The 14,268-nt window shown below is 42.9% G+C and overlaps 1 long non-coding RNA gene across 1 annotated transcript; it reads left to right on the forward strand.

The window, feature by feature from the left end:
• The first annotated feature begins 12,771 nt into the window (after positions 1-12,771).
• LOC130406282 (uncharacterized) lies at positions 12,772-13,965 on the forward strand. Its single transcript, XR_008904433.1, has 3 exons — positions 12,772-12,924; positions 13,174-13,269; positions 13,415-13,965. It is a non-coding gene; the product is annotated as an uncharacterized LOC130406282 (long non-coding RNA).
• The last annotated feature ends 303 nt before the right edge of the window (positions 13,966-14,268 follow it).

Below are 14,268 nucleotides of genomic sequence, written 5' to 3' on the forward strand. Positions count from 1 at the left end.
AAGGTTACAACTTACATCAGTACGCCCAGCACACACCTCATCCAACACTACAGCTGACAAATCCACAAGCTATAGAAAACAAAGCTAAGACCCTGGACACGTTACCACAACTGTGCCCATAAAGCAGTCACTAAAGCAACTTTACAAATCAATCACTGCTGAGCACAGTGAGCAAGCCTCCGAGTGCAAATGATCATCTAAGCAAGCCCCCTGGTATCTGCCTAACTTTAAACTAACCCTAATGGTCTTCTGAGGCGTGCCGGGCTCGAGGCTTCTTTAAAACAAAACTCAGTTAACCTCAGCCATGTGATCAAGGCCCTGAAATGCTCGCCCCCACCAGAGAACACGTCTCCACCCAGGATTACCTCGAAAATAAAGAAGGCAAAATACAAATAGTGTACCGATGGAAGGACAGATTGCTCTGCCCAGCTGGTACACTCCCTAACTAACCAGGGGGGGATCACTCACAACTTAAAATCATAGCAATCAGATTCAAAACTCACCATGAAAAGAAGCTGCTCATAGCCACACTGCCAAACACCACCAAAACATACCAAGTTACTCTGTCTAGGGGAAAATAAGAAATAACTAACTCTGCAAAACTGATCCAGATTGTTCTCGGACGAGCCCCCAATATGTTACAACCCGGCTCGAGGGAAGTAACTTGAAGTCGACAAACAAGGATTAAATATACGAAAAACCGGGTTGATTGTTACAAAAGGTTAAACAGACTGGTGAATGAGGACCATGCTGCTGGCCTTGGCTAGAGACCGAGTGAGTGAAGCCTCCCAGGCTTTTAAGGCAACAACAGGTGCCAGGTAACGAGGAGAAGGAGGGGCTGAAGGAGGAGCTTCGGGAGTACTGCAAAACATGGAGCAGATCTGCACATAACACAATCCAACTGAAAAACAGACAACAGGCAGCAGAAAACAAAGCAGCAGAAGTAACACAACCAAACGGAACAGACAAACAGAGGCAGGAACTTGGGAACGCAGATTACCCAACAAACTTAATGACAAATCAACATAGGGGACACACATTTGACCAATGACAACAAAGGGAAAATAAGTAGTTAAAGTCATGCTATCATGCTTTTTTAGGGTTAATAATTACATTTGGGGGTACTACTAGAATGGTGTTACATGTCTGTATGTTAGAAATACCCCTTATTATTCTCACAATGTACCAATTTTAGCATCTTTAAAAAACGGTCTGTTTGGTATCTTGTCGTCTTAAGGCCCCCCTCCCGAGTAGCACAGTCTGCTTTGCACGGGAGTCTGCAAATTCATACCCCTGAGAAGCTGTAAACATTGTGGACTTCAGCACCGTCTGACGCCACACTGTTACAGAAGTAAAGTTTGAGCGCAAAACGAGCCGTTTCCCACACTTGTTGAGGGGCATTCTCTGTTGGCGTGAATCCCCTGGCTCGGAGTCTGATTTTTCTAATTTAGCCAACGTAAAACATGCATACATCATATAACACTCTAAAGCAAAGGGAATGTAGAAAAATCATGATATCACCCCTTTTTTAGGGTTAGGGCTGCGCTTGTGTGATGCTGATCCATGTGTGACTGAATATACGGCTGGATGGATGGATGCATGAAGTTGTTAGAGGTTAGGTGATTGCTTTGATACAATTCCTTGATGAAAGCCCTCTTTGTAACTGCAATGTGATGTCCATCAGCAAAACATTTGATCTCTACTGTCCCCTGGCATTGTTGAGGTGGACTCTTGGACACCATAGAAAACACCTTCATGAAACCATGCAGTGCACATATGGCACACTGCTGAACATTTTTGACCAATGGTTTTCTCTGTCTTTCACTTTCTCTAACCACAACTGGCATTTAGAGAGCATAGGTAAAATAGTCATGCAAAACAAAAACAATTGACGAATGAAGAATATCCATTGAGGGAATTTATAAACATACCTAATGCAATTATATATATGCAATTATATATATATATATATATATATATATATATATATATATATATATATATATATATATATAGTACAACAAGCGAGAGAATAAACTGGGGAAAGAAGAACAACAGCAAAAGCATTCAAGTTGAAATGCTGGCAATAAATAGATTCAATTATCTATATATATATATATATATAATGGTATATATTATAAAAAATGCATTTTACATAATAGCTTTCATTTTAAATTTCTTACTCTGACTGATATGGTTGATTTACAGGTTGATCAGGGCTCAAATAATGTAACTTAAATTGAGGTTTAATCATTGAAAATTCTGAGCCATATAATGGCTGCCAATAAAAATGGCAATTATTATCATTCAACTAATTACTTTACCTTTAGCCATTTCTCCTCTGCTGTCATTTGACACTGTACTCCGATTGATCCCCCCCTCACAGTCCCCTTATTAGCAAGCCACGTTTTCAGCAGTACTGTGTTAAAGACTGGGGAACGTAGAGAAAGAAAAACCAACCCAAAAAAGTCTTTGTCTCTTTTTGTTTGATTTTCCCTTTTACCAGCGTCGTGGTGTGTTCTCTCTCCTCTCTATCATTTCTTTGACCCCTTCAGCACCTTTCCCAGCTGGTGCTTATAATCAGCTGTTGTTAGATTTTTTCTCATAGATCTACAATCTACTCTATTTTTTTTGCTTCCTAGTTTGAGGAAGTGTGTACTTTAAAGTCGATCTGTGCTCGAAAGATAAAGCCCTCTGATGAAATTGCCATGCAAAGCTGAGTGCTGAGCCCCCATCCCATCCAGTAACCGTCAGAGTCCCACAACGCGGCCTTATCTCCGAGCCATTAGCGTTTTTTTGGAAAAAGACAGAATTTTTTAGATCAAATCAGGGGAATGACAAGAAAGGGTTTTTGAACGGAGTGACTTAGCTCGTGGAGTTTCAGGATTTAGAAATGTAACAATAATGGTCAGAGTATACTGGAGTTTGAATGTGTTTCAAAAGTTCATGTTTGATGAAAGGCGATAGGAACAGACATGACATTGTCGGATCCCAGCATGAGATGTCTTACAGCGGGCAACACTTCATCAGAGTCGGACAGAGGCCTCAGATCCCGGGGGAAAGGGGATGTCACGTCTCGCTTGTTGTACCATACGCAATCTTTCATCATTCAAAATGGGAAAATGACAAAGCTTCAACCTGGCCGCCAGTTGACCTATGGAAACGACCACTAAAGGAGCCAATCCTTTCCTTCAAACCTCTTCTGCACACAATCCAGATTGTTGAAATAAAAGTAACAGTGTCGGACATGGTTAGAGACAAACTCCCTGTTCGACGCTACGACAGCCATGGTTATCCCTTTAACAGCGTGTGTGTCAACTCCCACATTTGTGAGGCTACAGAGACAGGTGGGTGATGTGAAGAGCATGCATGTGTATTAATGATACATTTTCAGGGTGAGAGTGGACTGTGAACAGATGGACAGGGAAGTGGAGTGGACACAGACAGTCTGACCCTACAGCTCAGACAAGCCCCAAGCTATAAACACATAAACATGCATTTTGGACAGCTTCAACCGTCCACCCGGATGCAGCATAACCAACTCCATTGAAAGGCCAAAAGGAACTCTGGGCATAGCAGCCTTGTAATGGTGGCTGGTTAACTGGCTGGTTAAGGCCTCACCTGCATTCATGTATTGGCAGCAGTAGCTCAGGAGGTAGAGCGGGTTCATTGGTAGCCGCAAGGTTGCTAGTTAGATCCTCGGCTCCTCCTAGCTGACTGTCGATGTGTCCCTGAGCGAGACACCTCACCCTAACTGCTCCTGACGACCTGGCTCTCGCCCTGCGTGGTTGACTCTGCCGTCGGTGTGTGAATGGGGGACTGAATGATTCAGTCAGTCGATTTGGATAAAAGCGTCAGCAAAATCCCCTAAAAGTGAATTGAAAAATGTATCTGTCATTTCAAGCAATCTTGCCCAATGGTTCAATTACTTTGTATTGCATCCATGATCTAAATCAGATCCACGCCCCCTGGGCATTATAGTGTAGTGGCTAGAGTCCAGTTAGATGTCCTGCTGAGGTGATACTGAGTTCGATCCCCCTTGTCTGCCACCTGCCTGTAGTCAGCCTAGAGCCTGGGGCTGGACATCTACCTCCTCCTTAATCACTAGTTTCGGAGTTCAGTGGAGATGGTTCAGACGGCAGGGGCGTTGGTTTATCACTAATGAACAATCGAGTAAATACTTCCTATTTTTCTGTGTTATTATGTTAAAATTCTGTATGTAACCGGATCGATAAATATCAGAGTCAATAGAAATAAACTGATAAACAACAATTCACATAATCAGGTAATGCAACTGGGCACAATTGAGAAAACAGTGGGCGTGTTGTGGATTAACTGAGATATATAACACTTAGACTAATTCAAGAGAGAGAGAGAGTAAAATGAAAACGAGGGGTCCGGAGCAAGAATTGACAAAAGACTTTATCGTGCAGAAAACGACAACAGCCTGAGTGGGTCTATAGAGTCACTGATTGAACATCAATTCCAGCTTCTCTTTATACACACAAACTGAGCGGCTTCTCCTTGAAGTGTCTGCCTCCATTCAGTCATAAATTCATCTTAACCTGAACGGTCAGCAAATGGTCAACAAATATAGCCCAAAACACTAGGCTAAAGTCAGCATGCCTTAACCCCGTAGCTTCCTGCTCCTTTTAGGGGCCCCACCATCAGTTCTGAACCCAGACACCCAGGCCCCGTGTGTTTCTCCACTATTAGACACACAGACCTCATAACAATCATGGTTCACCACAGAATATACTCCTTAATTTCCACCACAGGCGCAGACTCACAACCACAAGCAACATACAGTGGTAATGAACCTTGATGCAGCCAGGATAATGCAAAACATTAAAGGGGCCTCTTCACTCTTTTAACCAAACAAACCTTTCACTCAAATGAACCCAGGAAGCTCAGGTAGAGAATCCTCGGAGCCAGAGGAATGGTGCACACTTTGGGCCGTCTGGTAGACTTGGTCCACGCTAACCTTGGTCCACACTTATCTTGGTTCAAATATGTAGTCTTGGTCTACATGTAGTCTTGGTCCACATATAGTCTTGGTCTTCATGAAGTCTCGGTCCACATGTTGTCTCGGTCTCCACGTTGTCTCGGTCTACACGTATTCTCGGCCCACACGTAGTCTTGGTCTAAATGTAGTTCTGGTCCATACGTGGCCAAACAACCACAGGTTAACCCGAGATGCGTAGTGATCTGGTGTCAGGGCCGAGTTTGTGAGTCAGCCGCTAAAGCAAACACTGGAACTGGTTGTGTATATTGTTATCGTCTGGAAAACATACCCAGCTGTTCCCAAATGGTAAAAGTTAATAAACTAAAGTGGTCCCAACCGTCCCTCTCTCTGTCCGCCCTCAGGGTTCTGTGACCCTGGCCTTTCATCTCTGAGCCTGATACAGGTGTGAATGAAGTTTATTTATTTATACTTTACATATAAATATTTTACTTTACACTTTTTTCACGTTCAGAATATAAGGTTAAAGTACTAATTTCAGAGTGGACAATATAAATCATGTAATTAAAGTTTTAACCCTGCAATTCAATCAGAAACCCATTTCCGCTGGGACAAAACGGATCACAAAAGGGCCTCCGATCACATGATTACCTGGGACCTCTATTTATTGCATTGCCAAAGCAAAGACACAACAGAGCACAACAGACATCCATCCGCCTCCTCTTCCTAAACAGCATTCATGTACTCTGTATAATTAGCATTTCCTATAAACCCTGCAAGCCCGAGTGTGACAATATTGCTGGATTATCCAGTGGCTCCAGGTCATTATTGCTTAAGCAGCTCTTCAGACTGCTGGTCTGCCTTCATTGAGGAGCATGTGAGATCCTTCAGATTAAACAGGGACTCCCTGGCAGCCCCCTGCTCACACACACACACTGTGCATTATGGATTTTTCAGAGAGTGTGTGTGTGTATGTGGAGCTGGGTACGGATCTGTGTGTGTGTGTGTGTGTGTGTGTGTGTGTGTGTGTGTGTGTGTGAAGCTGGGTATGAATGCGTGTGTGTGTGTGAAGCTGGGTATGGATGGATGCGTGTATGTGTGTGTGTCTGTGAAGCTGGGTATGGATGTGTGAGCGAGTGAGAGTGTGTATGTTAGTGTGTGTCAGAACACACGTGGCAGTATGTAGGCCTCTTTCCCCACCGAGGCACTGGGACATCAAGGTCACATTTGATTCAGTACCGCTTTGATGTCACGCTCCAAGGCCCACACTAACATTGCACATGCACGCACACACACACATATTCAGACTGTCTATCTCACACGCACGCATGCACACACACACCCACACAATCTATCTCTCACACACACACACACACACACACACACACACACACACACATTTCCGTTTAAAATAAAATAAAATGGACAGAAAACACACAATATGTATTCACCCCGAGCCCGAGTACTCAATGTACCTGTTTAAGCGTGTGGCTACAGTGTGCCACATGGCAATCCCTCCCTGGTGCTTATGGAGGTTGAATATATTTTTATGTTAACAGCAGGGCACCTTCAGTATGAGGGCTTGTACAAAGCGCCTCCCATGACCACCTCCATGTTGAGAGCAAAGTAGCATCGGAAAGTTCGCATATATAGTTGTGGCTTTTTGTTTTGGAATTAATCATGAAGTGATTTGTCATTATGGGGTGACATTGTGTTTCAAACTGACCAAGCATCTCTCACTCGAGAAGTGGCAAAACAAAGGTTTCTTTATCCTCGGAACTTGCAAACATAAGTTGATTTAGTATTTTACAGAATAACAACTATTCCAAGAAAAAATCCCATTATGATTTTTGATGTGTAAGAGCGTTACTGCAAGTGGATGCTAGCGCTACCCCCTGCTGCTCCAGACTTAAATACTAAACTGATCAAGTGGTTGGGTGATGTGTGACGGCTTCTAACGTAAAACATTAAACTGAACTGTACTGGAAACACGTATGAAGTCTGCATTGAAGTCTGCTCCGCAACCCAATTTTCTTTTCATCTGCAAAGTTAAGGGGCGAGCTAGAGTTCCTCAGCAGAAAACCTCGCATAAATATTCATATAACACATTGATGTACACACACACACACACACACACACACACACACACACACACACACACACACACACACACACACACACACACACACACACACACACACACACACATACACTCAAGCACACAAACACACACAGATACATAAACACTGATGTAGACACCCACAGACATGAACACATACACAAGCATACAAACACAAACACACACACACAAACATTGGGAGAAAGTGGTTAGAATATTGCTGCTGATACAAAATGTGTCAAATCTCTACATCCATCTACAGTGAATATCTTGGATTTACAGATGCTGTCGACCATCACTCTGCATTGGGAGATGTTATCAACAGCCCATGAAAAACATTGTTGTTTTTTACAATCAGGTAAATGCTGTTTTGCAGTATAGTCAATAATAATGCAATTTAATGAGATAAATCCTAGGAAAGCATGTTTAGGAGATAAGCAGAGAGTAAGAGAGAGAGAGAGAGAGAGAGGTAGAGGGAGAGGGAAAGAGAAGGAGATAGGGAGAGGGAGAAGGAGAGAGAGAGGGTGCGAGTGAGATAGAGGGAGAGCAACATAAAGAGGGAGAGAAAGAGTTAGTGAGGGAGGGATAGAGAGGGAGGAAGAGAGGTAGGAAGAGCGAGACAGAGATGGGGGAGAGTCTTCCTGTGTGTGTGTGTGGGGAGGGGGGGGAAGAGTGTGACTGTGAGAAAGTGTCAGCGATAAAAAGAAGCCAGAGCGAGAGCCGTTCACCTGGGCTCAACCCAGCCACAGAGTCTCTAAAGTGCCAAACTCTCTCCAACCGCTGCTCTCCTCCCCTCTGCTCCCCTAATTCCTGGCACCTCCTTTTTCCCCCTTTTTCAATTTAATTTTTTTCCCAACCCCATCACTCGTCCTCCACAGCCCTCTAACTTTGGACCAGGGTGCGTTTCTGTGATGAATCATTGAGTTGTAAACGTCACCAGGAGGCCGGCTCAGTGCGTCCAGTCTGACCACATCTCTCTAGATCTCTGCACACAAGTGACCGGGCTTGCTGCTGCTGCCTATACGGGCTTATTCACACTACCTCCGTCAGTTGACGGATCTCATTGACTTTGCATGGGGCGCTCGCAAAGTCCATTGTGGGTCCATCCGTCCATACGGATGAAAAAAGGTTGAGAAATTTTCAACTTTTCAGGCAGCGGTGGATCCGTCGGCCAATCAGATTGCGGTTATGCAAATACACTCCACGCGTCTACTAAAATCCATTAAGCAAGAACAAGCAGGAAGAAGCAAGAAAAATCTGGCCGTTATATTCTTTAAAGGGGAACTATGTAACTTCTTCGGCTACCTTAATATAACAGGTTAAGAGTCATAGTGATGGTTCTATTACTTTTTGGTAGGGATGCACCGAAATGAAAATTCTTGGCCGAAGCCAAAACCGAATATATACTGAAACAGTTGGCCGAAAGCCGAAACCGAATACCGAATGTGGCTTTTGCTGTTTTTCAACAATTTTGCTCTAATTTTAAACCATTGCATAAATCAAAATAGTAAATGTCCTTTATAAAAGTTTTTGTCTTGCTTTTCAATAAACAAATCAAACAAAATATTTATTCAATACTGAACGTTTTCTAACATTCCAGCAGACCTAATAGCAAGAATTTATGAACAATGTACTTTGAAATAAATTAGTAAAACAATTTATTTATTTATTTTTATCAAAAATAAAAATGTTCGGTGTATTTTTTTCGGCCTTTTTCTCCTTCGGCCGAAACCGAAAATGATGTTTTGGGCCATTTTCCGTCGAACATTTTCGGTGGCCGAATATTCGGTGCATCCCTACTTTTTGGATCAATTGGTCACTGTTTCGACTCCCCCTAGCGCATCTTGGCTGTTAAAGGGAACATGCAAGTTTCTGCCGGTGTCCCGCGGCCCACTCTCGCAGGAGCCTCGGGTCTCGCGAACTAACAAATTGCTTTACGGCATTACAGATCCACAAACATGGAACCGGCTCGAAACACAAATAGCGAAGGGAATGTTACATTCATCATGGATCAGCCGACTATAATGAGACAGAGAAACCCAATGTCAGAGGAACAGAAGAAGAGAAAAGGGAGACTGACCGACAGAGAGGCCAGATAGAGTAAACGTTGGGCGAGCTTTTCAGGAATAGTGTGAACTGAAAGAAAAAGAAGACTGCCAATCGGACGCTGACTTGGCCGTGTTGCTTTTAAAATTGTAAGTACCCTTGGGTGAACTTTGTCCTTGTGGCTTTCTTGATGTTGATAGTCTCTGTAAAAATGTTTGCTCTGAGCCCTGTATGTTTCTAGCTTGCTGGGGTGTAAGGGTACTCGCTACCAAATACCTTTGTTTCCATGGCGGTTTTGCTGTTCGTCTTTCTCGTCCCCCAGATACAGGCTAAATCCCCGATCCAGGTTCTTGTTTATTTATATCATAAACCGCTTTTCGACTCCTCAGATTTCCCTAAGAGTTTAGCCTATATCTTGTGATATGTCCGGCTGGCCATATAATGCAGTACCCTGCAAGAGAGCTGCTAGTTAGCACATATTCGTCGGTAACAGAACTGTTCCATTTTACGAGACGTGAACCTCAATTATAGCTTTAAGCATGTTACACCTTTGGTATAGTTTCCCGTGTGTAAACATGTTTGCAAAGAGATTGCTTTGTATTTTTTCTAAGTTACAAGCGTTGGCAAATAGCATTGTTATGAGTTATCGTTACGAGGCTTGATGACCCAAAACGGCTCGGACTGCTTGCCCCGGTACAGCCACCACCCACATCTGAACTGCGGGTACAAGTGTGACGAGGCAATCCAGGGAACCATATAGAAGATGCTACACAATAGCATTAAGGCAATAAATAAAAACATGAAGAACCGTCACGTCAATATTTATTTTTTCAATATCCAAAATAAATATTTTTCTAACCAAAAAGTGGGTATTATTGAACAAATGATAGAAAGGTGGTGCAAACATCTGTTATGTAAAAAAAAGGGAAACATTTTAAAACCATATACAATAATATACTCTGTTTATTTGCAAACATTTACATGTAAACATAAATGTGTCCCTAATCTTCCACACACAGCATCTGGCTATAACAACTGTCCTGCGGGGACTGGCGACAGCATATTCTCTCGATGTCTGAATCCAACTCCCTTCAAATCCGTAAACAAGTGACATACTTGAGCAGATACATAAATATACGATTGCTGCGCAATTGTTCATACTATGCATTATGTTGGCCAACACTCTTACACTCATTGTTCTGTTCAACCAAAGATAAAACAATTCTAATCTAGGATATAAAATCTCCCCGTCAACTATAGAAAAGGATGGGTTTATGTTTGTTGTAGCACAAATACACCATTTGAAAATGTATAACCTTGTCTACTCTCTATGAACATCTACCTCGGACATGGAATAGTAGGCACAAAGACAAGAGGGGATGTACACGGGACGAGGAGGAGACGAGAAGGGGGAGGAGATGGCAGAGGAGGGAGAACGAGAGGCTGCTTTCTTCAAGTGGATTGGCAGATACTGCCTAAGGTCATGTGGAAAGTAGCAAAGGAAAGCTACATTAACGGCAGCCGGATTTCAATGATTGGCAACAAATACAAGTTTAAATTACTCCATTATGTGCCGCTCTGGTGCTACCACCTTGTTATCCGAGGTCACGAAACAACCAAAAATCGTGCCGCAACACAAACTCCAGCAGCCCCACACGTGTGATCTTATGTCGGCCGACCGCCCTCCTCCTGGGAGCCGGTAATGAGCAGCATGGAGATACCATCAGACCCTGCTGCTCAATCGGCTGCCCTCATAACTTATTACCCAGAGAGATAACCAATATTGATGCTTTGAGCTGTCAATCACCAACTTGTAACAGCCAGGGGAGTCACCTTGGTGGTTTAGAGATCACACCGTTGGGCTTCTAAACTTCCTGCCAGACTCCTTCGATCTGTTGATAGAAGCGCAACACAATACAAAGGTTTTTTGTTTTGCTTGAAGGTTAATCTGCTATCATACCATTGTGTCAGGGTTAGTTATCGATAATATCTTACATGAGTTGAATTGAGGTGTGTGTTTGTGTCTGTGTCTATATTAGGGGTGTAAAAAAAAACCGATACGTATCGATATCCGTTTTTAGCTTGTAAGATACGACTACATCGATGCGTGAAGTCCCGCATCGGTTTTAAAATGACACGAATCGGTTGGTGCCCCGATTTAAAAGCTATGAACCGATTCACAAGTGTTTTTCTCTACGTTAAGTTGCTATCCGAAACCCTCACTCACTGACTTGGTGCATTTGAGCTCAGTCACAACAATGACAGCCTGTCATTGGCCAAAGCCCGCATACTATAAGCCTATCAGGCGTGCCGCTATCCCTTTGAATAACGCAACGTATGTTGACATTAAGTCTGTAGTGAAATGATGTCTGACCACAGCGAACCCATTTTCAATGCGCCATCGACCCTCCGATCAAAAGTTTGGAAGACATTTGGCTTCTTCAAAAAAGAAGGTAAACTTGATAAAAGTGAAGCCGTATGTAAAATATGTAGGGCAGCAATTAAGTACACTGGCAGTACTACAAATCTCAGCACACACATCTCGAGACGCCATGCCAGTGATGTTGAACTTGATGCCAGCACTGCATCGACCAGCAGCAGCACCAGCAGCACTATAACTCAGTTTCTCACTCAATCACAACGGAGTTACAATTCAGCGAGGGCTAAGTCAATAACGATGCGTGTGGCTCGTTTCATCGCCATGGACCTAAGGCCATACAGCGTCGTTGAAAATGACGGATTTCGCGAACTGCTTAGAGAATTAGAGCCGAGGTACAAGATACCAAGCAGACAGCATTTCAGCGAAACGTGCATACCCGAGCTGTACAAAAAAACTAAAACTGACCTTAAGGCTAAGCTCTCAAGTGCAGAACGAGTGGCAATAACTACCGATGCCTGGACATCACGTGCAACGGATTCATACATTACGATAACCGTGCATTATGTTAATCTGGATTGGGAGTTGGCAAGCTATGTTTTACAGACGAGAGTCTTCAATGAGTCACACACGGGGAAAAACATCGGGGCTTTATTGAAAGAGGCATGTCTTGAGTGGAACATAGAGGATAAAGACCCAGCACTGGTGACCGACAACGCGAGAAACATGGTTGTGGCGGGAGTAGAGGCCGAGATGTCCCCTCACCTTTTTTGCTTCGCGCACACATTAAATCTGGCTGCCCAGAAGGCCTTGCATGTGACCACTGCTACGAAGGTGCTTGGGAAAGTGAGGAGGGTGGTTGGATTTTTCCACCGTAACATAGCGGGTGCTGAACTACTGCGACAAAAACAACAGCAAATGGCATTGCCCTCCCACAAGCTCATCAATGACGTTACTACCCGGTGGAACAGTTCCCACGACATGCTCGAACGTTTTTTGGAGCAACAATCGGCAGTTTTTGCCACACTCATGTCAAGGGAGCTCAGAAAAGGAGAAGATGTAAGCGCTCTTACTGAAGGAGACCTCTGCAATGCTGAGGACATGGTGAAAGTGATGGCACCTGTCAAAGTTATCACCACAGTTATGTGCGAAGATGAGCAGCCCACAATTTCGTTGATTGCCCCCTTCAAAGCAAAACTAAAGAATCACTTTGAGGCCACTACTGAGGACACAGGGCTCATTAAGGATATGAAGGTGTTCCTCGAAGATTTTGTTAAGCGGTACACAAACATTGAAGACCTGTTGTGTACTGCATCAGCTTTGGATCCACGCTTCAAAACCCTGCCTTTCCTCAGTGACCGTGAGACCGAGAGGATCTTCTTGTCCATTACAGATGAAGCTACAAACCTGCATGATAAGGTAAGCTAAAGCTACCCCTCCCCTTTACAAATTAACTGTCTAAATACACAATATTTTTTGCATTATTGTTATAGTATTGTCTATTCTTTCCTCTCGTCATATTGTTGAGTGTCAGTCAATGATGGGCTACTGCATTGAACTAGACAACTAGTTAATCCAAAATGTTTGTTTTCTGTGATGATAAACATCTACCTAGTCAGTGGTTACTCATCAATAATCATCCCTGTTATTTTGTACTATTACTACTAGAAAGTAGAGGAGAGCCATCCCAGTCCGAGTGATATTCAAGAGCCAGATCAGAGAGACCCAACATCCGTCCAGTCCAGGTCCATGAAGAACCAAGAGGTGCGTTTTTGCATTCTGCATTTACATTTAACACTGCTGCTGCTACATTTAAAGTAATGTTTAATGGTATGGTAAATGTTATCAACTGTCATCATGGCAATCCCAAATGAGTGGCTTAATATACTGTAATTGTGTTGCATGTCAGGTGATTGTCCTCCTTGTAAAAAGAGGAAAAGTACAGCACTGGACCAGCTGTTTGGAGAAACATATGTGGTAAGACCATCAAGAAGCTCCAGGGAGAAGGTCAGCGAGGAAATCCTGAGGTACAGAGAGAGAAACCTTTTGCCCCTGAATGGCAATCCACTGGAGTGGTGGAGAGCACAGGTCGACTTACCATTGTTGTCAGATATTGCAAAAAGATACCTCTGCATACCAGCTACAAGTGTAGCATCAGAAAGAGTTTTCAGTACCGCAGGAGATATTGTTTCCTCTCAACGCAGTGTACTTAGGGGTGACCATGCCGATCAATTGATTTTTCTCAAGAAGAATCTTAAAAAACTCGAGCACAAATGAATTATTAGGAGGTAGCTAAAGGATATCAGCATACACTAAATGTCCTACAAGAATTGTATTAGTTCTACTTATATATATTTTTTTTCTCCTTATGCTGTGTTTGGCAGCAATTTGTGCCATTACATTAAAGTAATAATCTAGGCCAGGATGGCGGTTTTGGTTTAAACATTATTTTCTTACAGTTCGCAGCTCTATTTGTGTTCTCAGTGAAAGGTTGCACATGTATTAATTGGTATAATGATACCTTATCTTGAGTCTGTATGATTTGCAGAGGCACTTAATTTGCAGAAGCATTTATTCTAAATATGAGAAAAGGCCAAGGTCTAGCTCTGTTTTATTTTATTTTTGTATTGTCATCCATCAACAAGGGACTTCTTTGGGTATAGAAAATATATTTTTTTTACTATTTTATTTAATATTTAAATATAATTTTTTTGTATTTCCTTATGGTGTATTTATTTGGCTGCAATGTGTGCCATTACTGAA

Source organism: Gadus chalcogrammus, chromosome 16 (assembly GCF_026213295.1).
Source record: "Gadus chalcogrammus isolate NIFS_2021 chromosome 16, NIFS_Gcha_1.0, whole genome shotgun sequence".
Taxonomy (NCBI): domain Eukaryota; kingdom Metazoa; phylum Chordata; class Actinopteri; order Gadiformes; family Gadidae; genus Gadus; species Gadus chalcogrammus.